The following is a 9,119-nucleotide window of genomic DNA, read 5'->3' on the forward strand; positions in this document are numbered from 1 at the left end:
ACCATTTATTTCTCCACCACAACCGCCGCCTACCTCCCATTGGCCATTTGTCATACTTCTAATTATTAAATCACAAACATCATGAGTAAAATTACGGTTGAACAAACTTAGATCGTTAATTAATTTATTCCATTATATTTTTTATTGTTATATACTCTGTTGTATTGCAATTAATTTTATTTTAACGGTTAGAACCATGATTTATACAACTGGGTGCTAAAGGTAGCAAGGGTACCGTTTAGGTGATCCGGCGGTTATGATCATTTTTTTAAATGGTATGGTATCATCCTAAATATATGATATTTGTTTTTGTCAATCGTGATAACCAACTACATCTTTCACGATATAATGCTGCTTGTGTTGTAAATATACAAAACTAATATTGTCCACGTATATTCACCAACATCACCATCATAAAACCACCCATTGACATTATTTTTTCCACCACCACTAATATTATCGCCTCCACCACCACCACTTCTACCAGCCACTACTTCTTCCACTACTAACCACTAATTTCTATTGATAAAGTAATTATTTTTTAAATTATTTGGTAATGTAAAAATACATATTTATTAGATTAATTAAGAAGACATTTAATGATGAAATTTAATAAATTATTCATTATGAGAGATTAATGAAACACTAATTAATAAAGCACTCATAATGATTAATTTTAATTAGAGCAAACCACAACCATGGATTTAACTTTCCCCAAAATGCATTCTGGCCGCTCTTTATCTAGGCTAAGTTGTCCAAACTATGCTTTGTATTCTAGATGTTTTAGGCATATAATGTTGGGAAACAATATATATTAATTTTTGTTTTCTTTGTGAATGAAAATCTTATTAGTCCCATATCGGGGAGTTCCTCTTGTTAAGTTGTATTATCCCATTACATAAACAAATTTCTCTACTTTCGTAAAATCCATGAAAAGGGTTTCTTTATATTTTAGAGAGACCTCAAAGAGAAAATATTTTTATATTGTTTTCTTAAGCTCAAGTTGAGCACCTACTACATATGCTAGTAGTAAGTGTAGTAGAGTATTTTATCCTGGAGATATCTGTCCTGTGAAGGCTATAACATCACTCTTGAGTGTAGCCAGGTGCTAATGTCTTAAGGACAACGTGTTGAATACGTGACTCACTATGTTTTTCCAAATTGTTTCCTTGCTGCTGTTTCGGAGACCTGAGGAGCTCGTCCGTTTCGTCAAATCGGTCACTTCCAGTATAAATGAGCCAAGTATCATTAACTTTTGTTTATTTGATTTCTTTCTATTTTTGATTATTGCACCCAATAATTTTAAGACATTAGCGTTTGTAATAATCATGGATGTTAATTGTGGAGTGAAAAAAAACGAATTTTTGGTCGGCCGTAGAGTTTTGAATTTATCTCTTAAAATGAATTGATGAAACAGACGAAACGAATAGGGGATGTCGAGAAACTCTATATGAGTAACTCATCTGCGACAGAGGTTGCATAAAAAGGAAAGGTTGAGCAGAAGCTTATATCTGTAATATTCTCACATTGAATGAATTTTTCATGTTTCGGGCATATGAATGAATCTTGTTCTGTTGTAGATGGTAAAATATTTGGAGAACTTGTCGTAACCAAGGGCAGTGATTTTCTAGGCAACAATTATAACAATTAGGGTCTATATAAGATTAATAGAAAAAATGATGAAGTGAACATAGTTAATTCTTTTGTTTTATTTTGCGTGTCATTGAATGTTTTTCATGCTAGACTTAGAATCATTAATTTATAAGTCAATGCATAAATTGGCTAGCGTAGGCCGCGTACCCAAATTTTGTTTGGAAATTGAACACAAAAGTGAAATCTGTGTAGAATAAAAATATATTATAAAACCTTTTAGCAAAATTGTTCATAATAAATTTAAGCCCTTAAAATTAATTCAGTTAGACCTAGTTGACATGAAATCAAGCCAAACTAAGGTGGTAAAAGGTGGTTTATAATTTTCGTAGATGATTATACAAGGTATTATATTATATACTTGTTTAGGTGTAAGGATGATGCCTTAAGAGTATAAATTTGAAATTAAAAGCCTAGTATATGTTACCACTAAAAGGTTTAGGTCTGAACGTAATTGCGAGTACGAAATTTATATAATAGAACTTTACTTGTTAAATGGCATTATTCATGAGATCACACCTCCTTATTCACCATAGTCTAATGGTATAGTTTAACGTATGAACATAAACATTAAGGGGATGATATATGCGTGTTAATTAGAGGATAACCGCCAATTTGTGTATGTATGGGGGGGTGTCGTCTTCTAAATTTTTTATATTCTGAATAGAGTAACCTTTAATGGACCAGATAAAACTTCATAGGATTATGGAAAGATAGAAAACCTTATTATGCATATATCTAAGTGTGGTGGTTTTTGGATAAGGTAGTTATTCCTTCTCCTACGAGAACTAAGACATGACCCAAACTGTTGACTGTGTCTTTATAGGGTATCCTGAATACCCTATTGCATATAATTTTTTGGTTGTGAGTTCTGATTTTCTAACATTGGTATGAATACTATTATGGAGTCTAGGGATGTTGAATTCTTTGAATATGTTTATTTTAAAAACTGTCTCTCCTTAGGGATGTGTTGTTAATCCCTAGATGCCTTTTAAACTAGTCAGAATTTACCTTCAAAGATAGATGAAGTAAAATTGATCATACGAGAAGTAAAAGGATTAGAACTGAGACTTCTTATAGACCTAACTTCATAATATGCCTAGCTTAGTCTCAGCTCCAGACTCGTAAAGAAGACATAACATTACTGAAACCTCATTCTGGTAAGAAGCTTCATTTAGTGAAATGGGCTCAGTCCGCCTGAACCATACTTGGAAGCTTGCTAGTTTACCTCCAGGATTATGACCATAAGATGTAACTTGAAATGGACTCAGTCAGTCTGAACCAGACTTGGGAGCTTGCTAGCTTACCTCCATGACTAAAATAATATCAAAGAGTGACAGTATGAGACTGATATCGGTTGAGTATATGTTTTTTTCTTACAGTATGTGAGATGTTGGTGGAAACTAATTGAAAAAAATGAAAGAGGCTGTCGTACTCTAAGGTATGGAGAAGTTAGTATACGGTTTATAAAGCGAGAACAAGTTTTTTTTTTTGTTAAACTATAAAACTAGTGCATGTTATCTTGGCAGTCTTTGTTTGTATTTTCCCCCCTTAAAATTTGGCTTCATTAGACAAATTTAATAGCTCATGTATAATGTGTACTGGGTTTTGGCATGATTAGAGAAAAAACATCCAGTTCTTCCTAGTCAAAAAAAAGGGTATTGAATCGGCCATAGACTTGAGGATTCACTTTCTTGATGGATTCTCTTTTATGCTAGCTCATTTTTGATATTTCAAACCCTAGATAGAGCTTAATTAATGACTAAACTGTCGTTCAAACTATTAAAAATCAGATTCTGCAGAAGACGATCAAACAAGTATGAATGTTGCGACAAAACAGGTTATTAAACCAAAAACCAGTAGAGCATCGTTCCACTTGAAATGCATATGTATTGGACTTGAGATTTTCCTGTGGAGGATGGGTTGCACGGACACGGACGCGGTGACGCGAACACGATATGATGCTGACTCGGCCACGACCAAATACTGAAAATACTAAGACGCGGACACATATATATAAATATGAATACAAAATATTATAAATGTATGCAGTATAAATTACATGTCCAAAAAAATGAATAATATGTAAACAGGCCGTGAGTTATAACCTCAAAGGTGTCACTATCCATCCACAAAAAAATCCATCAAAACAAAAGTAACACAAAAATCTCAAATAATATGAACTGTCTAAACTATCATTCCTTCTAATTAAACCCAAACAAAACTACCCCACCCCAAATCTCTATCTTCTCTTCTCACCGTCACCACCTCCAATCACCACCAACCAGTAACACCATTATTAATTAACGGTAACATGATAAACAACATCACCGCCACTATCCTACCATCACCAACCAGAAACACCATCATCGTTGCCACCACTACTATCACCAACCACCACCACCATATCCACCATCAATATATATCATCACCACCATCTCCACCAACTAACACCACCATCACCATCAGCTTCATAACCATCATTGCCACCACTAACTACCACTACTAGCAACCAACACCACATCCACTAACAAATACTAACACTACCATCATCATAAAAAGTACCACCACCAACTAGCATCACCACTAGCCAGAAACAGTACCACTAAAAGTATACGATTTCACCAGTGACATTGATAACCAACGACAATGTCATTTTTCCTATTAGCTTGAACGTTTGTTGTATTGTTACTTTTTAGTTTTCATTTTTTCTTTTTTCATGAAACCTAATTAGGTTTCATCATTTTTATACAAATTATCATTTCGCCAACACAACTTCAACGATGAAACCAAACACGCCGACTTCCAAGTCAGCCGAATAAACTAGGAAAAAATCAGGTGAAACCAAAATTTGGTTTCATCATAAACTTACTGTTTCATCATTAAAATCTTTGGTTTCATGATAAAAAATAGGAAAAAATAAGTTGAAACCAAATTTGGTTTTATCATAGAATTTGATGAAACCAATTTTGGTTTCAATATAAATCTGTCATTTCACCAACACAATATTGATTTAGACGATGACGATGTATCATCATTTGATGGTGATGATATATCAGAAGGTAGTGGTGGTTGTAGAGGATTGAATTAGGAGGCATATGTGTTGTTGGGAGCGGATCTTGAAGTGTTGATGTTGATTGTAGAGGATAGAAGGAAAAGGAGGAGGTAGTGTTACTGGCGGATTTGAAGGTATTGGTGGAGGTTGTAGAGGATATAAGGACGAGTCAGAAGTAGTGCTGGTGACAGACCTAACATGTAGTGGTGGGAACAAAAGATAAGTAATAGGAGGGGGTGTTGTTGATGGAAAATCAGAACACAGAAAGAGAATAAGGTGTTGATGGTGTTAATGGAGGAGACGGAGGTGCTGTTGGTGGCGGATCTGGACATATCGTCTGGTTTGGTGGTGGCAGAGTTACTGTTGATGATAGATCCGATCACAAAAGTGGAAGAAAAGACAAGGAGGTGTTCGTGGAGGAGATGGAGGTGTTGTTATTATCGTATTTGTCACTTCTTGCTGGTTTGGTGGTGGCGGAGCTACTGGTGGTGGTGGTGGCGTTGAGGAGGGACCATGGAAGAAAGAAGAACGTTAGATGAACAAAAAATGAGAAATAAACATTTTATATAGACATGGTAGTTGGGGAATTAATACAAAACAGAAATGACCTAATTTAAATATTTTTAAAAATTTGGTGTTTTTGTATCAATTTTGTTTAATATGGAGTTTTAATGGATCCCAACATTTGAATGGAGTTTTTGTACTCCAAATTTGATCACCTTGGTGTTTTTAGGCCGACCGAGTGAAGCGAGGAAGGACTCCATATATGGTGACTTTGTACCAATACGGGACATGACTTTTTTTTCCAATTTCACAAAAAAGATTAGATTTGGTTCAACGATGAAAGGACCTCACTGCCCCTCTTTGATTTTTTTTCCTTCTTTAAACAGATGTAAATAATTGATAATGTTGAGGACATTTTTGTAAAATGAAAAAAACAAAAACACCGAATACAATTAAGAGGTCTTGGGGTCGAACGCCGGCCACCTCCTAAAAATTTATTTTTCCTCCCCTTTTCTTCTTCTTTTCTTCCTATCCCTAATCTATTCTTTCTACCAAACATGATTCGAACAGCTTCATCAATTTCACACCCTAAATATCCATTAATCCTTACTTAATTTCGACTTTAGAGTACAGAGTTTGGATTCGATCGAATTCAAAAATGAAGGATGACAAGAATATGATTTTTTTTTTCAATTGAATTACATATGCATCAAATTAGATCGATTTTACTAATTTCAGTCAAAATTTCTTCCATAAACAAACACCATCAATCTCTAATTATCAGTAAAAATTTCAAAATTACACGACTTTTTTTTATCGATTTCGGTAAAACAGAGTTGATCATTACACAAAATCAGAACAGTTCAGAGAATCCGGTAATAAGGATTCATGGGTCGGGAAAAACCAGCACCGACCCATACACCAAATAAGGTTGATTTCTGCCGTCATTGTCTTCCTCTTCTCTTCAACTATCGAACCAAAACAAACAAGTGATAAATCCACATCAATAACAAACATAAACTAGATTACTGCTGCAGCAGTGTGTGGGTCGACCGCAGTTCTGAAATAAATTTATTCCAAATCAATTTTAACTAATACATTTTATTTTGCCGGAAATGAATCTAGAATTTTATGTATATGCCGTACTAATTATTTATAGATAGTGAAGATCACACTTATAGCTCGAGAAAAACGGTTCCTAAACTGTGTAGAAATGGCCAAGCTTTTACCATATAGTAACGCTTGTATGTGTTGCAAAGAGATCAATGTACTGCTTATTGATAAGTGACGAACACTTTTAGCCTGACAAAACTGTTCCTAATGTATTTTGCAATAGTCTGCGCTATCACGACATAGAAACACTTATATATGTTGCAACAGATCCATGGACTCTTTCTTTCTTCGCCCGCGTTTAACCCGATTGTGACCCGTTTTTCTGAGTAAAATTTCAGACTCTAAAATCTTCCATTATTGATCAAAATTTTCAAAATATCTTTCAACCCAAATACAATTTAACTATCATTAATAATTTTATGGAAGAAATTTTAAGAGAAACAATCAACAATTGATCAAAATCGAAAAAATTGATAAATTTTGAAAACTTTTTTTGATTGAAATTTCAATCAGGGAATTCTCTGATTATCGATGATATTTTACGAGATTTCTTTGAATTTATGACAGATATAATAACTAAGATCTTTCTGCTGAAAAAAATCCGAAGGAAAACGATAAAGAATCGGTTAATTTCGATTTTTTTTCTTCCTTTTTTAGATCCAATTTTGAGGACCATGAAAGTGTGACGGACAAAATCCAATAGTCACCCTTTAGAAGGCCTCCTAAAGTCGGCCAATTACAAACAAAATCAATCAATCAATCTTAGAGACAACTAAGCTCCGTTTAGTGATTTACAGATACTGCAATTCCCGTTTTGAGTTCAACAACGACAGCAGAATAGTATGATTCTTAGAATTCTTTCCAGCTTCTTTTCGACCGCGTCATAAGGACCATAACAAGGCACCACCACAAAGAAACTACTTATAGAAAGATAAACTTATGGTTGTGAGAGAAAATTAGACCAGTAGTGAAATCTTTTTAATGGTGCGACTGTTTAAGGAAAAAAGAGAAGGGGAGAAAAACTAAGAGAAGTTCTCGTTTGTTAAACTTACATTACCTAAAATCAGTCAGTCAATTTACAATATAACCATATAACCTCGTATTTACAAAAATATCTGAACACGTGTTGGCCATGCATTAAAAATCTAATATACGTGGAGTCTTTCTCTTATCCAAGGTATGTTGATTTGTAGCAAAAGCGAAACGCATGTAGATGTGTCGGGCTTGGCATACTGGTGGGTTCAATTTTTGGTCGGCCATCGACCGTGCAAGCGGTCATCTTCACCACCACCGTCACCACGAGAGACACCTAACAATCATGATTTAATGATGATTTTTTCCGGTCGGCCGTCTCACCGTGGCAGAGGTCATCTAGTACTACTAGTTCTGATATGTAAATGACTCAAGATACAGTAATGAAAGAATGGAATGATGGAATTATATTACGCATATTGGTATTATTAGAGTACTGCTCGGTCGAACTCGCATCCGTTGCTATCTCAAGCATGTTTGTCAATGTTAGTGATCAAAACTATAAGTCTTGATTTCTAGTCTACTTATAGCTAAGTCTCGGACTAGGATAGAAAGTGTAGTTGAGCTCAAGACTCCATGGAGATCATCATACAAAGACGAAGAACTACTCAAGGAACTGGTGGAACTTCATCTACTAAAAGGTATATGGAGACTTGAACTTATCTATCACTCAAAAGTCTATCTACTCTATCTTCTATCTTGAGACAAAAGTCGTTTTGTTATATAGACTTTGAATATACACATTTGTTATTTTGAGTCGAGTTTATCTCGCTTATCTATTTCTCGAAATATGTGTTGTTAAGCTTTCTCTTTGGCCAAGTTCATCTTTACTAGTGACGAAAGTCATGTTAAGTTTCAATCACTTGAAAATGGCTTTGACGAAAAATGTTTTGTGAACAACAACTATATAACGTCTTCTAAGAATGTTTCAATGATTGAAATGAGAGTTTAGATTATATAACCATGGTTGGATATAAGCATTATGTGGTAACTCATATATGTATATGTCCTTATTTCTTGAACCAAAGTATGCGTACTTTGCTGCTCAGGAAAACCGGAACAGAGTCCGCGAACCCAGTCCACGTACTTTCGGAGGTTCACTTCCCGAGAAAATATGCTGGAGTTTATGAACTATTTACAAACTTATTCCGGGTACTTAAGTCCGCGTACCAGTCCGCGTACTTAAGTTGGTTATTTTCTAAAAAAACGATTATTCGTTAACTTAAACTTATATAAACTAAGGAATGCAAGTTTGCAAATCGTGCTATAAAGTTCATGAATCGATTCGAGTGAGTCAAATCGTTTTTGTTTCAATTGTGTCTATTATAAAGATCTAAGCAATTGAACATCTCTCTAACTAGTTCATTTGAGTCATTTGAACTAGTTGTGGTAAAGAAGAATATGGTTGATATGAAAGTGCTCATATGGCTAACCATTTGGTTAACTACTGTTGAACCAACTAAATGTACATGTTTGGGTACGGTTACACAACCTAGATAAACGTGCATTTCATTTGTGTGTAACAAGCTAATTTTCGATCTAACGGTTGAAAGATATTAGCTTGAATCTAATCAGGTTTTCATCTAACGGTGAATATTGAATGCTTTGTTACTAAGCTAACATTGATTGCAAACCCTGATTTGAAAGAATATATAAGGGAGAACTATAGAAACTGGGAAACCTAATCCCCACACCTCCTGTGTTACTAGTTGTATTAGCTAGAGTCGATTCTCCTTTAACCTTAGGTTTCTACCGAGACCCTGTA

Source organism: Papaver somniferum, chromosome 2, assembly GCF_003573695.1.
Source record: "Papaver somniferum cultivar HN1 chromosome 2, ASM357369v1, whole genome shotgun sequence".
In the NCBI taxonomy this organism is placed as follows: Eukaryota; Viridiplantae; Streptophyta; class Magnoliopsida; order Ranunculales; family Papaveraceae; genus Papaver; species Papaver somniferum.